Here is a 17792-nt window from a genome sequence, read left to right on the forward strand (position 1 = left end):
ATTCTGCACCTGCTCAGCCCATTGCTGAAGCGCTCCTTGCTGCTGACCAGGTTACCTGTGTAAAGCTTCATGAGCTGTGGGAGTAAGGCATACATTGGATCTCCCAGGATCACTATGGGCATTTCAACATCCCCCATTGGAATCTTTTGATCTGGAAAAAAAGTCCCTAGTTGCAGCTTTCTGTACAGGCCAGTGTTCCTGAAGATGTGTGCATTGATTTCAATGAAATGGCCACGGTGATCCACAAGTGCCTGAAATACCGTAGAGAAGTATCTCATTCTATTGATGTACTCCATCGCAAAACGATCCAGGGCCAAAATTGGGATATGCATACCATCTATCACCCTGCCCCAGTTAGGTAATCCCATTGCCGCAAAGCCATCCACTATTTCCCGCACATTGACAAGAGTCACAGTCCTCTGTAGCTGGATGTGATTAATGGCCCCTGCACACTTGCGTTAAAGCAGCCTCAGCGGTGGACTTCCCAACTCCAAACTGATTCCCGACTGACCAGTAGCAGTCTGGAGTTGCCAGGTTCCACACAGTGATCACCACATGCTTTTCCACAGAGAGGGCAGCTCTCATTTTGATGTCCTTGCACCACAGTGCTGGGGCGAGCTCTTCACACAGTTTCAGGAAGGTGGCTTTGCACATCTGAAAGTTCTGCAGCCACTGGTCATCCCAGACCTGCATAACGATGTGATCCCACCACTCAGTTCTTGTTTCCTGAGCCCAAAAGTGATGGTCCACCATGTGCAGCTGCCTCTGTGAATGCCAAAAGTAATCCAGTGTTGTTGTTTGTTTGTTGTTTCTTTTCATAGCACACAGCAGATCAGGCACCTCTGATTCCTGTTCAGATTGGGAGCTCATGATATACTGCATGACCATCCACAATGTGTTCATAACAATGACCACAACAAAAGAGAGCAGTTCAGGATCCATCCATTCAGACAGAGATGGTGGGTGCACAGAAAACATGGACCCTTGAAAAATGCCACGAAACACAGTCAAAAGCCCATGGAATGATGGGATGGAAAAAACTGCATCATGGGACGTTGAGCCCGCACCCAGGATTAAGGCTACGTTTTAGTCATGGTTATTTTTAGTAAAAGTCATGGACAGGTCATGGGCAATAAACAAAAATTAATGGCCCATGACCTCTCCATGACTTTTACTATATATCCCTGACTAAAAGTTGGGGAGAGCAGCTCCAGGGGGCAGCTTCGGGGGTGCCATGGGTGCTGGAGGGGTGGCCCGGGGGACGCCATGGGTGCTGGAGGGAGACCCAGGGAGCACTGCAGGTACTGGGGGGGGGGAGCCCAGGGGCACCACGGATGCTGGGGTCGGGGGTTGGTGGGGCTGGGGCAAGTTCCCTATCCCGCTCCTGGGAAGCCCCAACCTCCAGCTCCTAGCTCCACGTGCTGCCTCCATTCCACCCCAAGCCCCACTTCTGCAGCTCCCATTGGCTGGGAACCGCAGCCAATGGGAGCTGCGGGGGCGGTGCCTACAGGCAGAGGCAGGCCATGGAGCTAGGACAGGGGTAAGTAACCTATGGCACGCGTGCCAAAGGCGGCACGCGAGCTGATTTTCAGTGGCACTCACACTGCCCGGGTCCTGCCCACCAGTCCTGGGGGCTCTGCATTTTAATTTAATTTTATATGAAGCTTCTTAGACATTTTAAAAACCTTATTTACTTTACATACAACAATAGTTTAGTTACATATTATAGACTTATAGAAAGAGACCTTCTAAAAAGGTTAAAATGTATTACTGGCCCGCGGAACCTTAAATTAGAGTAAATAAATGAAGACTTGGCACACCACTTTTGAAAGGTTGCTGATCCCTGAGCTAGGAGCTGAGGGATGGAAGTTCCTATAGCCCTTCTGGGGAGCCTGCCCTAGGTAAGCACCACCCAGCATCCCAACCCCCAGCCCTGAGCCCCCCCCCCAAACTCCTGCTGCTGTGGGGTGGCAGAGGGGCGCGAAGACTGCCCCAGCAGCAGCCAGTGCGACTAGCCCAGGGGCTGCCCGAGCTGGTCAGACGGCTCCCGGGCCAGCCACATGGGCCGCTGAGGAAGTCACAAAGGTCATGGAAAGTCACGTATTCCATGAATTTCCATGACAAACACAAAGCCTTACCCATGATGCACTTCGATCCATTCTGCCTTCCCGCAACTCCTAGCTGCAGAAGGTGGTGAGTAGCACAGTGGGGTAGCTATCCACAGTGCACTGCTCTCTCTGTTGATGCTCCTCTGCCAACAGAAGGAGCATTGTGTGAATATGCACAGGAGATGTAATTATACCGGGTTTTGATCATCGGCATAACTTGCATCAACAAAACTGTAGTGTAGATAAGGCCTAAAAATCATGGACTGAACAGAGACACTGGATTTATGGCTGATTACAATAATCTGTCACCCACTAACCCCCCTTTTTGTCCTATGACTGCAGAGGTGTTAACAGGCTTGAATGGTCCCTTAGAGTATGTGCTAACTACTTATGCTAAACAATCTGTTTCATCTTGTATTTATTTGTGACCCTTGGAGTACCTTTCCTGGACCTGAAGATGACCTCTATGTGGCTCAAAAGCATGTCTCTCTCACCAGGGCCGGCTCCAGGCACCAGCGAAGGAAGCAGGTGCCTGGGGTGGCCAATAGAAAGGGGCGGCACGTCCAGGTCTTCGGTGGTACTTCGACATCGGCTCAATCGGGTTTTTCTTTTTCTTTTTCTTTTTCTTCGCCACTTGGGGCGGCCAAAAGGCTGGAGGCAGCCCTGTCTCTCACCCACAGAAGTCGGTCCAATAAAAGATATTACCGCTCCCATCTGGTCTCTCCAACTTCTGTACACATATGGAGCAGGCTTTTACGTCAATGCTCCTGCAGTCTCAAAGCCCCCACCTGAGGGCAGTACATGCACGGCATTGTCATGTCCCATGGCAGTGAGCCTTTTGTCTCTGTCCCGGCCTGTGCCTCGCAAGGGGCACTGACTAAAAAGAGGTGAATGAGGTCTAACAGGTAGGGCTGGAAGTCAGGACTCCTGGCTTCTGTCCCTAGCGCTGGGAGGGGAGTGGTGTCGAGTGGTTAGGCATGGGGTGGCTGGGAGTCAGGACCCCTGGGTGGTTCCCTGGTGTGGATCTGTGCCCGTCTCTCTGACATGGGAATGTCATGCAGACTCCCAGTGGGACGCTGCAGTGGGGGAGGGAGTGTTGTGGTGCCCCCCTGTCCCTCTGGAGAGATAGACCCAGACCTCACGGTGACCCTCAATGGCTGGCTCCCTAACGCTGGGGGTGGCCCCTCCCCTCGTATCATTTGGCAGCTCTCTCTGGAACTTGGTGGATACATCAAGGACTGGGGCAGGGGTGGTATCCATGCCTCATCCTGCCAGGCATGGGCATGGGCAGGATGCAAGGGCAATTGTGTGGCCATTAATCACAAGGGATCTTAGCCCAGTGGGCAGAGAAACCCCTTTGTGTGGGCCCCCTCACTCTCTTGTTAGAGGGGACAGAGGGGCACAGCCCTCCTGGCCTAGGAGGGGCCGGACCCTGCCAGCCCGCCCCAAGCCCAGCCCTAGGGAAGGAGACCCTGTAAACATTTAACCCTGTAATCACTCCCCCATGGGTCTTCAACACCCCCCGCCCCTCCAGGGTCAGCAGCTTCCAGCTCTGAGCCAAACCCTCCCCTAATAGCTCCTCAGAGCAAATCCCCTGCTGGGATGCCTTCATCAGAGGAACACTGAGCGAATGGCTGAGAACAGAATAGAACCCAGGAGTCCGGGCTCCCATCCCCACTCACTGCCCTGGCATGAGGCAGGAGGCCAAGCTGCAGAAAACAGTCTTCTTCCCTGCAGCCTCACTGGCATGGAGATTTTTGGGGACGTCACTCCAGCATTGCTCATACCGTGCACTGTGGGGAGAGCTCGTCCGTCCCACCTGCGGGTGCCAGGTGAAAGGGGAGCTGCCAGGGCTGCTCAATCCCAGTGGGATGCGCAGCCAGCATGCCACAAGCTCACATGTGTGCAGGGTGGCCCAGCTGGGCAAGCTGCAGTGGGGCTGGGAAAGCGGGGGGTGGGGAGGCAGCATGTGTGGGTGCTGCACCGTGTCCTGCCTGGAGACCGGGACAGCTGCTTCTTGCGAGCCAGGCTGGCGTGGGCGGCTGGGGATCGGTGCCAAAGCTCATGGGCGGCGTGCAGAGGAAGGTAGCACTAGGAAATCGTCCCTCTGCTTCCTCCCGGGGCTGTGCCCCACTAGGGCTCCGGCACAGTCTGTATGTGAGCAGATCGCCCCAGCCCCTGGGGTGCCCAGGAATCACCCCCCAAGGCCCTAGACCTCGTCTGCTGCTGGCCTGGAGGGGAACCACTTAACTCTCTGTTGGGTGCATGAGACCACCCACATGGGAGGGCACTCGGCTCCCCCTGAGCATGGCAAAGACACGGCCGGAGGGAGGGCTTGCTGGCTGCTGGCCCCTTTGCTGATCTGCTGAGTGACGGGAACAGCCTTAACTCAAACCATAATCGAGAGCGTCTGCCGGGGAGACACCGCTAGGACCTTGGAGATGGGGATCCAGGGCCTTTCGCCTCCAGGGGCACCAGCTCTGACCTGACCTTTCCCCTGGGGGGGCACTAACTCCAGCCCAGCCCCAGGGTGGGGAGGGGGTGGGCTGTCTGGTTCAGGGTAGGCGAAGAATGGGATCCAGGCCCTTTCCACTCTAGGGAGCCCTTGCCCCAATTCAGCCTCGGGGCAGGAGGACTGGCTGAGAGGGCCGCAGCCCCCAAGGGACTGACTGCGGCAGGAGCCCCTCCCCAAGCACCAGTTCCCACATGCGCCTTCCCAAGATGAGTCACTGTCTGCTTCCAGCTTCTGCTGCAGAACAAACAGCTATTTATACTGGCCTCCTCTCTGAGGCTGCTCTGCAACCCCTGCCCCTCCCAGCCCCAGCTTCCAGCACTGGGGGTTGGGGGGTGGGGAAGGGACCCGGGACCCCTGAGTCCAGTGGGGTCTAGGAGTTGGAGTAGGGGGGTCGGGAGTCAGGACTCCTGGGTTCTATCCTGGGGGAATGGGAGTGGGATCTAGAGGTCAGAGCAGCGGGGATGGAACGGGTTCTATTTGCTGTCCTGCCATGGGAACACAGATGAGTCCATTCCCCTCTCTGTGCTTCCCTTTCCCCTGTGGGGTGAGTGAGTGTGCGGGGCTGTGTGACCCTCAAGAGGCGGATCCCAGACTACTAGCTCGCTCTGCCGTCCTGCCTTGGATCCACAGCCCCCTAACATACCCACCCCTGTGTGGCAGACTCAGCCCAGCCCCAGGGATCCTGCAGAGACACTGCCCCCCCGCCCCCCACATGGGTGTGATGATTCTGCCAGATTTCAGCCCACCTGGCTGTCCTCCTGGGCACATATAATTTGCCCCCTTGATCTGACCAAGGTGCGGGGGCCCAGACCCCTGGAGAGGTCCCTGCAGGGCAGGGGGTGCCAAGTTTGCCTGCCAGATAAAGGGTGGATTTACCCCTTGTCCTGTCAGGGAGCTGGTCCCTTACTCCCCATTCCAGACACACACCCCATTGTCCTCGGCCCCAGATCCGGTATCAATTCCCAGCTGCCCCCCACCTCCCCCCCAGCAGGAGTCTCCAGCCACAATGACGGCTTTGTGGACCAGGTGGTAATGTGAGACAGCCCAGTGCCCCCGCCTGGCACCGTCCCCGGGTACCCTTCCCCCATGCTGCAGCCCTGCAAGGTGCACAACCCGGGGAGAGGGTGCCCGGGGGGTGTGCGTGTGCGTGAGCAGGAGGAAGGGGAGGTGTGCATGCCTGAGTGTGCAGGTGTGATTGTGCGCATGCAGGAGCAAATGGGCTGTTGCGTGAGTGCGTACACGACAGAGTGTGTGTGTTGAAGTGTGTAGGGCAGACTGTGTGTGCAGGCCCCTGTGTGTGTTTGGGAGGGTGACAGAATGTGTGATGCTTGCTGTGCGCTGACCTGCATGTGGTGACGGTGATGATGGCTGTGCTGAGGATGTGACGCTGTGTGTGTGTGTTTGTGTGTGTGTGTGCTGCCCTCCACTGAGCTGGTTGTGTGTGTAGTGGGGGGGGGGTCTGTGTGTCCTCCTCTCCCCTCTTACTGAATTTAGCTACAGTGCAATGTGGAGCAGCAGGGTGTGCACACAAGAGAGGGGTGTGCATGTGGGTCTGTGTGTGTAGGCAGCTGTCCTGGTGTGTGCGTAGGTCTGTGTGTGTAATGGTGAGTAGGTGTGCCAGTGTGTACAGTGTGCATGTGTAGCTATGTGGTGTGTGTAGTTGTGTATGTCTATGTGCCGCGTGTATAGTGATGTGTTTGTGGCGGTGTGCAGTGAGCGCACACAGTGTGTGTGTAGTGTGGGGTGCAGCAGTGTGTGTAGCTGGTGCAGTGTATGGTTAGCGAGGGGTGTAGGAGTGTGCAGTTTGAGTGTAGCGGTGGGGGGGGCATAGCAGTGTGAAGTGTGTGTGCGTAGCAGTGTGCCGCGTGTGTTCAGGTGTGGGTGTGTGTAACTGTGTGCAGCGGTGTGCGCAGTGTGGGTAGCTGTGTGTATAGCAGTGTGCAGCTGTGTACAGTGTGTGTGTAACTATATGCAGCAGTGTGCAGTATGTGTATAGCAGAGTGTATCTCTGTGTGCGTAGCTGTATGTATGTGTGGCAGTGTAGTGTGTGTGTAGCAATGTGCGGTGTGCGGTCAGTGTGTAGCTGTGTGTGTAGCAATGTGTAATGTGTAGCGGTATGCAGTGTGTGTAGCTGAATGTAGCAGCGTGCAACTGTGTAGCTCTGTGTGTGTAGCTGTGTGCACTGTGCAGTGTGTGTAGCTGTATGTAGCAGTGTGTGTAGTTCTGTGTGCACTGAGCAGTGTGTGTGTGTAGTTCTCTATGTGTGTAGCAGTGTGTGTGTAGCTGTGTGCACCACGCAGTGTGTATAGCTCTGTGTGTACGTAGCAGTGTGTGTGTAGCTCTGTGTGCACCATGCAGGGTGTGTGTGTAGCTGTGTGTGTGTACCACTGTGTGTTGCTGTGTGCACAGCGCAGTGTGTGTGTCTGTGTGTAGCAGTGTGTGTAGCTGTGTGCACAGACACACGTGTGTGTGGCTCTGTGTGTGTGTATCTGTGTGCATTGTGCAGTGTGTGTGTGGTTCTCTGTGTGTAGCTGTGTGCGGTGTGTGTAGCTGTGTGCACAGTGCAGTGTGTGTGTGTAGCTGTGTGCGGTGTGTGTAGCTGTGTGCGGTGTGCAGTGTGTGTAGGTCTGTGTGCGTGTCGCAGTGTGTGTAGCTGTGTGCAGTGTGTGTGTAGCTGTGTGCACAGACACACACGTGTGTAGCTCTGTGTGTCTGTAGCTGTGTGCACTGTGCAGTGTGTGTGTGGCTCTGTGTGTGTGTAGCTGTGTGTGTGTAGCTGTGTGCGGTGTGTGTAGCTGTGTGCGGTGTGCAGTGTGTGTGTGGCTCTGTGTGTGTGTAGCTGTGTGTGTGTAGCTGTGTGCGGTGTGTGTAGCTGTGTGCGGTGTGCAGTGTGTGTAGGTCTGTGTGCGTGTCGCAGTGTGTGTAGCTGTGTGCAGTGTGTGTGTGGCTCTGTGTGTGTGTAGCTGTGTGTGTGTAGCTGTGTGCGGTGTGTGTAGCTGTGTGCGGTGTGCAGTGTGTGTGTGGCTCTGTGTGTGTAGCTGTGTGTGTGTAGCTGTGTGCGGTGTGTGTAGCTGTGTGCGGTGTGCAGTGTGTGTAAGTCTGTGTGCGTGTCGCAGTGTGTGTAGCTGTGTGCAGTGTGTGTGTGGCTCTGTGTGTGTGTAGCTGTGTGTGTGTAGCTGTGTGCGGTGTGTGTAGCTGTGTGCACAGTGCAGTGTGTGTGTGTAGCTGTGTGCGGTGTGTGTAGCTGTGTGCGGTGTGCAGTGTGTGTAGGTCTGTGTGCGTGTCGCAGTGTGTGTGTAGCTGTGTGCGGTGTGTGTAGCTGTGTGCGGTGTGCAGTGTGTGTGTGGCTCTGTGTGTGTGTAGCTGTGTGTGTGTAGCTGTGTGCGGTGTGTGTAGCTGTGTGCGGTGTGCAGTGTGTGTGTGGCTCTGTGTGTGTGTCGCTGTGTGTGTGTAGCTGTGTGCGGTGTGCAGTGTGTGTGTGGCTCTGTGTGTGTGTGGCTCTGTGTGTGTAGCTGTGTGCAGTGTGTGTAGCTGTGTGCACTGTGCAGTGTGTGTGTGGCTCTGTGTGTGTGTAGCTGTGTGCGGTGTGTGTAGCTGTGTGCGGTGTGCAGTGTGTGTGTAGCTGTGTGTGTGTAGCTGTGTGCGGTGTGTGTATCTGTGTGCACTGTGCAGTGTGTGTGTGGCTCTGTGTGTGTGTAGCTGTGTGCGGTGTGTGTAGCTGTGTGCACTGTGCAGTGTGTGTGTGGCTCTGTGTGTGTGTAGCTGTGTGCGGTGTGTGTAGCTGTGTGCGGTGTGCAGTGTGTGTGTAGCTGTGTGTGTGTAGCTGTGTGCGGTGTGTGTAGCTGTGTGCACTGTGCAGTGTGTGTGTGGCTCTGTGTGTGTGTAGCTGTGTGTGTGTAGCTGTGTGCGGTGTGTGTAGCTGTGTGCGGTGTGCAGTGTGTGTGTGGCTCTGTGTGTGTGTAGCTGTGTGTGTAGCTGTGTGCGGTGTGTGTAGCTGTGTGCACTGTGCAGTGTGTGTGTGGCTCTGTGTGTGTGTAGCTGTGTGTGTGTAGCTGTGTGCGGTGTGTGTAGCTGTGTGCGGTGTGCAGTGTGTGTGTGTAGCTGTGTGCGGTGTGTGTAGCTGTGTGCGGTGTGCAGTGTGTGTAGGTCTGTGTGCGTGTCGCAGTGTGTGTAGCTGTGTGCAGAGCTGTGTGTGCAAGGCCCGCGTGCTGCGTGCGGGGCTCGGTGCGGGGAGGACGCGGCCACCTGACCCCACAAAGGACGCGGCTCCGGCTCCCTCCCTCGCTCGCCTTCCCAATTTCCCCGGCTCCGCTGCCCGCACGCAGCCGGCAACATGGCGATGGGGCGCTCCCCGGCCGGTGGCTAGCGCGGGGACCCCGCTCCGCTCCGCTCCGGCCCGCCCGGGGAGCGATGCTGCCGCGGCGCGCCCGGGACACTTCCCCGCCCCTCGCCGCCTGCGCTCGCCCGGCCGGTGATGGACTGAGCCCCGCCGGCTCCCCGCACTCCCAGCACGGGGTGAGTATGCGGCCCCGGCCGGGGGGGTTTCGCCCGCAGAGCCCCCCCCGCCCCCGCAGCGAGGCGCCGTGTGGCTTTCAGCCCGGGCTGCGGGCTCCTTCCTCCCCTTGCATTGACTGGGGGGCTCGCCCTGGTGGGCTGCTTTCAACCCCACTAATACCACTGCTGTTTTTAATAATCTCTTCCAGACCCTCCCCCCCGGTTAAACCCCCCCCCCCGCACCCGCCTGGCTGATTGGGGCTAATTTGATGTGATGTTTCTTGGGGGGGGGGTGTCACTGTGCTGGGCAAACGCGGCTGGGGAGTTCCCAACCCTTGGCACCCAGGCACGAAGTGTGGCAGGGGCGAATGGCCGTGCCCAGGGGGAGATGCTTATCCAGCCCCAGCGCTGCGTGTGTGCAAATGAGAGTCCCCTGGCATCTGCGTGTGCCGCCTTGGTGCACCCCGCAGCTGATCTCTGCCCTCTCCGTGCCCCAAGGCAGAGACGTGGGCACGTTTGCTGCCCTGTGGCTTCAGAGCGGCCCCCAGAATGCGTGTGTGCAGAGCAGAGAGCGGGGCAGGCGTGCTCTTTGCACCGCGACATCCATCACACCACCCAAACTAACCTCCCCCTGGAAACACCAGCGGCACCCACGGCCGAGAGAAAGATGGGAGAGGGATTCCGGCTGGCTGAGCAGCCACAGCTTCCCTGGAGCAGAGATGCTCAGGATCTTTGAAAATTGGGCCTGTCAATTGCCAGACATACCCCCACTCCCTCTGCATATCTATCACTATGGCCCCCCGCGCCTCTTTATCTCCATCGCCGTATCCCCACTCTCCAGTATCCTCAGGAAGGGCCCTGGGGGTGGGACTGGGCCCAGTGTTTGCTGGCAGGATAGATCCCCTCCGAGATGGGGCGTTAGGAATAAAAGGAGAAACAAGGACGCCCTGAGTTAAATCAAGACACCATGTGCTTCAGGGGTGTGTGTGCATCTGCATCCATGTTTGTGCAGCTGTGTGTTGGGTGCGGGTGTGAACCTGTGTGTGTTTGTCCCCAGGTGTGTGCACGCCTGTTCTGGGTGCACGTGTCTGTGCATACACGCTCACACACACATACACACCTGGCATGGGCGTTCACACAGACATGGCAGGGGCTGGAGGTGATTTCCATTGTTGGCCTGTTCAGGTTAAGGAGCAAATCAACCCCCAAAGAATGTGGCCTGCCAGTGACGCCTGACCCAGCTGAGGGGTGGGGTAGGGGTTGCTGATCTGGAGACAGGCAGCACCGGGCCACACTGACTGGGGAGTCTGCATTTCCAGAGTCACGGCAGAGCATGGCAGCAGCCTGCCTACAAATGCTCCGACGTACCAAGGGGATGGAGACATCAGTAGATGTACAGCGATTTTAGATGGGGATAGATAGCTCGATAGCTAGACAGAGAAAGCAGGATTAGGGTTGGCAGTTAGATGGCTAGATAGATGGGTACGTGTGGAGAGAGAGCACAAAGGATGGGGGCCTGTATCGCTCCATGAGGCCAGATCCCTCCTGCGCTCTCTCATCTATCAATCTGTGTAGCTGCGCACACGGGTGAGCAGTGCAGAGACACACACGCAGCCTGGTTCTGCGTTTCAGTCATCCGCCTTAACAGCCCGGGGACCAGTGCGGGTGGAAGGTGCATAGGGTTGTGTGGATATATTAACACATATAGAGGTGCGTGAGGGGGTCTTTATATACACATTATCCAGTTGCCTGTCTCCAAACGCACCCCTCCATCCATCCATCCATCCCAGGCCTTATCGGGGAGGGGGACACAGGTGGTCTCCCTGCTCTGGACGGGGCTCAGTGCCATTCCTGCCCCATAGAGGGTGGGTTGGGGACACAGCTAGAATGCCCTACGCTGCAGCTATTCTCTGCTCCCAGGGTCTGGAGGTGCCAAGTGTAGTCTGGAGTAGCCCCAGGCTGTCCTTCCTAACCCTGCTGCCTGTGCATGAGCAGAGTCTGTATGAATCAGCCTAACAGCCTCTGGAACTCACTGCCACAGGAGGTGGGCGAGCAGAGCTGGAAAAGGGGCAGGTGCTGAATTACTCTAGTATCTACAACAATATCTGCCAAGCTGCTGTGCTCCCGTCAGTAACAGTTACTCCAGGGCCTCACCCTGGGAAGCCAGAAGAGGTGCCCGCGACCAGGGGAATGAGTTCTGTGAGCAAGGGGGGCAGGGGCACCTTGTGGGCAGGGCACTGGGGGATCCCGGGCCACAGTGACACTTCAGAGGAGCTGGACAGTGTAGGGTTGGCTGCACGGCTTTGTTATTGCAGGGCCTCTTCGGGGTGCTGGGGCTGCACAGGTAGATTTGTTACTCAAGGGTCTCTCAGGGGGGCTGGGGCTCTCTATCCAGCACTTCCTACCCCCTTAGGTCTGTTTCTCCCTTTACTGAGTCACAGGGGGCATCCACATTGAGAAACCAGGGAGGAGAACCAATCTTGGTAGCAATGAACAAGCTTTTGTTCCGGGGGGGGGGGGGGGGCTGCTGAGCAGCCGGACTCGCGAGTTCTGTCCCTGGCCTGGGACAGGCTGTGCGGCATGCGCCATTGCTCATCCCAGCCCCTCGTCCACAGCCCAGCACTGACCCATGTGTCCTATTGATTAGGGCTGCCATCGATAGCTATGTGCCTGACACAGCCTTGGCTTCTGGCCTGGGCCAGAATGCTAGTTAAGGGAGACCGGGTGGGGCTGGAGAAGGTTGCACATAGGTTGTGTGTGTGTGGAGGTCCGTGTTACTACCATCTTCTGCCTGCTCCTGCCCCCACCCACAGCTGCCCCCGGAGTCTCTCTCAGCTCTGTTCATTCAAAAGAGCATTTTGAGATGAGAAGAATCTTTGTGCCGTGAAGTTATGTGTGGAATGGACTCCAGGCCTTTCCCTTGAGGGGATACTGGCTCCAGTCCAGTCTCAGGACAGGGAGACGAGCTGGCTCAGGGGGAGGGGTAATGGGGCCTTTCCCCTGTAGGGTCCAGTGTAACCCTTCCTTTAACTGAGAAACTGCACAAGGTCCCTTCAGGCAGAGCTAGGATCAGAACCCAGCTCTCTACTATGCGACACCCACATCTCATCCACTTTGCCACAGTGCCTCCCACACTGGACATGCCAAATCTATGTGCTTGGCTGGGCACAGCTGCTGCTCTAAGAGCACTCTCTTCCCTCCCTGAGCCAGGAATAGGAGCCAGCCCCTACCCCAGGGCTCACAACTGAGAGCGCGCCAAGGGGCAAACTTATCCCTGGCTTCTCCAAACCTGCAAGGGCTAGACTTCGCAACCAAAAGATTCTGTTCAAACAGACAGATGGGTACGTACATAGCCATCACCTCTCAAGCCAGCCAGCCGAGAGAGCCACCTGCACCGTACACCCTCATAGGGAGTGGTTCTGGTCCGGTGTGCCACACACCAGCCATGATCCAAAACTGTGCATTGAAAAGCATTTAAGGAAAATGCCTGGCTGAGCAAATGGAACATTTTTGATTGGTAGAAATTTGATTTGGTAGACAAAAATTTTCAAAACAAACACTAAAAATGGTGGTTTCGTTTCAGTTCTTGACCAACCGACCAAAAAAAAGTAATTTTTAATTTTGGTTCTCTTTTGGGAGTCTTTTCCCCATTCTCTTTCTTTAACACCCCAGCCCCTATTTCCAGGGGCGGGGGAAAGGTTTTGGGTTTTTTTTTTAAGAAAAAGAGGAGAGAAAAATAAAAATTGACACCATTTTTCTCTGTTTTCTCAAAAAAAGAAAAGTTTGCTTCCCTTCAAAGTGACCGTTTCCATTTTCCCCCCAATCAAAAACAATAAAAAACTTCAAATTTCATTATTTTTTTAAAAAAGCATGAAAATTCCCAGTGCTGATTGGAGCGGCCCCTCTCCAGGGCCAGGACATGACCAGAAAGAGTCCAGCCGAGCCCGGCAGGGGTTAAAAGTCCCTCCCATCTGTGTGGGGGTCCTGTCTGAGGTGAGTTTGGGAGATGTTCCCCTGTGCTCTGCACTCACTCAGCAGAGGGGCCAAGAGCCACCTGGGCTGTGGGGACTGAACTGCCCCATGAACCTGTGAGGCAGTCCCTCCCCAGGCTGGGGTGAGTCTGGCTGGAAGCACAGGGTGGGACACTGCACCCGAGGCTGGCCAGACGGAGCATGGGGAGGCTGCATGTAGCTCAAAGTTCTTTCCACAGCCCCCATCCATCTGGTCAGCACTTGGGGTTTCCAGATCCCTCCTCTACGAGGGTGCTGACTGCGGCTCCCTGGATCCCTCCTCAGGGAGGGCACTGTGTGTGGGGGCCTCTACGCAGCACCCTCCTTTAGCGGATACCTGCGAAACACCCTTCCCTGCCCCCACCATCCTGCTGTGTCTGTGGGTGGGGGCCTTTGAAAGGCCCCACCCCCTCCACTTTGCACCAGGCCCCCTGACAGCTGAAGTCCAGCGGGCCTGGCTGGATGCAGTGCTGGAACAATGGTCTCTCTTGCACCAGTTCCAGTGGCTGACCTGCGCAGAAACTAGGCTTGCCAATTTTGGTCGCACATTCTCCTGCAAGTTTCCTCACATGACATAATCTTTAACTCCTGGATGCTCCAGGACTATCCTGGAGGGTAGGCAACTCGAGCAGAAACCCATCCACAATTGGTGTGGAAGCGATTCCCTAACTCAGGTTGCAGTGGTTGGGTGCAGTGCCAGGTGCATAGCCCAGGCTGTGCGCTCCAGCCATAGCAGGCAGGCAAAGGCAGGTCCACTGCAAATACAAATATTAGCTCTTGGGAGACTCAAATGTGAAGCCACAGAGAGCTGGCCGGGGACCCCAAACAGGCTGGGCCTGGGGACAGCTCCCATCGGCCAGGTGGGACTCAGCCCAGGATATTATTGTAGCACCCCACGGCTGGGGCGCATCAAGGCAGCTGCTCCACACACCTACCTCACAACAGAGGCCGGGTGCTGTACAGACACCCCCCCCTCCCCACAACTGAGGTCAGGGCCCCTGCAAGGTCAGGCTCTGCACAAACCCCAATAGAGATTGGGTGCCCCATCCCATCATGGCAGGCACTGCACACACAGTGGGAGACAAACCCTGCACCGAACAGCGCATAGTCTCAACAGAGAAAGGGCAGGAGGGGAAACTGAGGCACAGGGAGGCAAAGGGACTTGCCCAACATCTTACAGTAGGTCAGTGGCAGAGCTGAGAACAGAACCCAAGATTCCTGGTCCCTAGTCTTCTGCTCTAACCTAGGCCCCACCACTCTCTCAAAGGTAGGAGTCGAACCCAGGAGTCCTGGCTCCCAGCCCAGTGCCCTACCCACTGGAACATGCTGTTCCTGACACCCATGCAAACCAGTAGCTAGATCAACACCTGTGCTTGCAGCCCCAGCTGGGAGAGGTCTGCACAGGCCCCAAGGACTGAGTCCCCATCTGCCCCCTAAAGCAGTCCCTGTGGGGCAGGTGAGTCCCATGGGGGAGGAGATGTTGTGGGGGGCTCTCCCTGGAGGCATCCCTGTGGGGCCGGGTGGGAGAGGTCTGTGTGCTGAGGGGCCTATCCCTGCACATGCCCCTGCTCTGGGATCGCACTGATCCAACTCCTCCAAGTAGCCCTGTCCTTGGGGACGTGACTGTGCATACCAAGGACTTTTCCATAGCCTTTGCCAGACCATGCTCAGGTATCTGGAGATCTGCATGCCCTTGAGCAGTGTCACAGCCTGGCATGGCTCCCTGACGTTGCCGTGATATAAATATGCACTCAGCAGCCCAGCCACATCTTGTTGAGGGGGCCCAACCCTGGGATCCCGATCCAGAACACACACAGATTCTGATTCCAGCACCATCACAGGTAGGTTTTGATCCAATATGGCCACACCAGGGGGTATTCAGTCTGAGCTGGGAGCCAGGGCTCCTAGATTCTATCCCAGCTCTGGGAGAGGAGTCTAGTGGCTGGGGGGCAGGGGGAGGGCAGGTTTCCTAGGTTCTGTTACCAATTTTGAGGGGAGTGGGGCAAGTAGGTTAAAGCAGAGGATCTGGGAGCCAGGACTGCCAGGTTCTATTCCCTACTCATGTGCTATGGCAGGTTTTTGGTTGCAGGAGCTTTCAGAGGGAGCTGAATTGAGGTCACCTATGCTGTGTCCCAGCCTCGCTAATACCTGTAACTCTAGCCCGTTGTCTGAGCTGGCAGAGGAAAGGTTGCACTACAGTAAATCTATCTCTCGCTGCGCCAGGGTGGCAGAAGCCAACCCGGCAGCCTCATTGTGTTTCCATCTGAAAGGCTGCTCCCCTCCTGCACGTCACCTAAGCAGGTGGAATCTTAAGAGTGGGGCACACTCAGCCCTGCTGAACTGAGCAATCTGAGGGAATGGGAGCCAGGAGTGTGGGGTAGAGGTTACAACCAGGGGGCTGGGAATACAACCAGGGATCCTGGGTCCCATAACCTCAGCCCCTGCTCGAACCACTAGATCCCCCTCTCCTGCAAGAGGCAGGGAGAGAACCCTCGAGTCCTTATTCCCTGTTCCTCACAGCTCACGCGAGCCCTCTCCCCTCCCAGAGTTAGGGCTAGCACCCACTAATCTTGGCCCCCCAACCCCTGGTGCAGTTCTGTAGCTCCCTTCTCAGTTCCCAAGCTTTGCCCCAGGCCCTGGGCTGAGGCACTAATTAACCAGCTGGCTCACTCTCTGCCGAGCAAGCAGGGACTTTAACAGCTGAGCAAGCTGGCTCTGCAGAGACTGGCGCTTGCCCTGGGGGACTGGCGCAGGAATCCGTTCAGCTGGTATCTGCAACTCATCCACCTGCTCTTCGTACCCCTGGGCAATGGGAATGGATTTATTGACAGTCGGGCAGCCATGGCAGGCAGCTCACGCCACAGGGCCGACTGACCGGTGCGGGAGCTGGGCAGCACCACTCACGTCTGGCCTGGATTATGTGAGTGGCACGGCTGGGACAGTGGCAGCTCTGTGCTGGTGGAGATGCATTGGGCTCCCACTCCGCTGCCCTAGTGCTGCGCTGGGATGGACTCAGAAGCCAGGGAGGTTGAAGGGATTGAACATGCATCACAGGATTTGAGGGAATTGTGCTGGCAAATCTAAGCGTTCTTCCTGTGGTGTCTGCATAGCCGTGGGCTCCCCTCTGGAGGGGAATCAGAGAGGCAGCAGCTAGGCACTGTCAGAGTGTAATGTGTTTATTTACATGCTATAAGCCAGTCCTGGGACGGATATGGTCACAACCCACACGTGGGCAATGCCCCTGCCCATCAGGGATCTCAGCTCAAGCCCAACTCTGTCCCCAGAATTGACCATAGGGAGAGAGAGTTGGACAGGGAGCAAGCTCCCTTGTTTGCAACAGCTTCCCCAAAAACAAGGTGCATCACAAATCAAACAACAACAATGCAGCATTCTTCCAAGGAATAACATTGTACCCTCAATAAGAGCTGGAAGGCCATGGGTAACAGCACCACCTTGTGACTCCCACCACAACACATCCCCCGTGCCCTGTAGCTTCCTTTGGATACAGGACTCTCCTTCGCTTCCAGTTCTAAGTTGTCACAGGGCAGTGGTGTGCAGCTGTTCACAGGGACAGATCATCAGCTGGAGTAAATTGTCCTAGCTCTATTGATTTCAACCAAGCTATGACAGTTTACACCAGTTGAGGATCTTGCCTGTAGAATCTAATGCCAAAAGGGCCTGTTCTGATCTTCCAGTCTGACCTCCGGCATCATCCAGGCCAGCCCCAAGGACTCCCACATCCCTCCCATCATTTCTGTCTGTGCTGGAGCAGAGCCTAGAGATACATACACCTGGTCTGGATTGAAAAACTCCAGGTGATGGACAATTTGCACATTAAACAGTCCTGCACCCCAGAGGCAGCTGTATCTCAGCACCGGGTGAGGAATCCCTGTATAAAACAGCCCACACACCCTACCTGAGAAGTGGTCACATCTCAGTGCTGGGCAAGGGGTCTCTGTATGAACCCAGTTTGTATGTTCATTAAAGGCTGTGGGTTTTCTGAATGCAAGGCCAGGTATAACCAACAGTTATTCATGCAGTAATTAATGTAAGAATGTTAATCTACTACTATTAAACATTTTTAGCTTGGTATCTTGCACCCAAGAGCGATCTCTGAACTGTTAGTTTTGCTTTAACAAATCTTGGAGCAGTGGGGAAGTTCCAGAGAACTGGAGGGAAACTAACACTGTGCCAATATTTGAAAAAGGTTAGCAGGACAACCCAGGTAATTATAAGTCTGTCGGTCTGACATTGATCCCAGGCAAAAATCATGGACCTCTGAGATGGGACACAACCAGTAAAGGATATAATGTATGCCAATCAGTATGGTTTGCTAGAACACACTTCTTGTCATATAAACGTGGTATTGTTTTTAGATGAGTTTGCAAGTCCGGTTGATAAAGGTGTTGACATAGCAGGGTTAAGTAAGACGTTTGGCTTAGTCCCATGTGACATTCTGATTGAAGTTATTAGCACTGAAATTGCAAAACACTGTCTTAATGCAGGGTTAACATTGCCCACTGATAGCTCGTGTCCTTCTAGAAGATCAGGGTGAGCAACAAACGTCTGAAAACCAGGAAATTCCGAGTTAAGGTAAACGCCCACTCAGCCTTAACTCTGCCCCTGGAGCTGGGAGTAGCCATTGGGAATTATCTGCATGCATTC

The 17792-nt window shown here is 55.7% G+C and overlaps 1 protein-coding gene across 2 annotated transcripts in view; it reads left to right on the top strand.

Moving 5' to 3' along the window:
* The first annotated feature begins 8676 nt into the window (after positions 1-8676).
* The window catches only part of GAL3ST3 (galactose-3-O-sulfotransferase 3), a 40606-nt gene continuing 31490 nt past the window's right edge, over positions 8677-17792 (top strand). For both annotated transcript variants that reach the window (XM_084634977.1, XM_084634978.1), the window contains exon 1: positions 8677-9138. The gene's annotated coding sequence lies outside the window, so the exon portion shown is untranslated. The remainder of the gene's footprint in view (positions 9139-17792) is intronic.

Source organism: Lepidochelys olivacea (genome assembly GCF_965140295.1).
Source record: "Lepidochelys olivacea isolate rLepOli2 genome assembly, chromosome: 7".
Classification (NCBI taxonomy): Eukaryota; Metazoa; Chordata; order Testudines; family Cheloniidae; genus Lepidochelys; species Lepidochelys olivacea.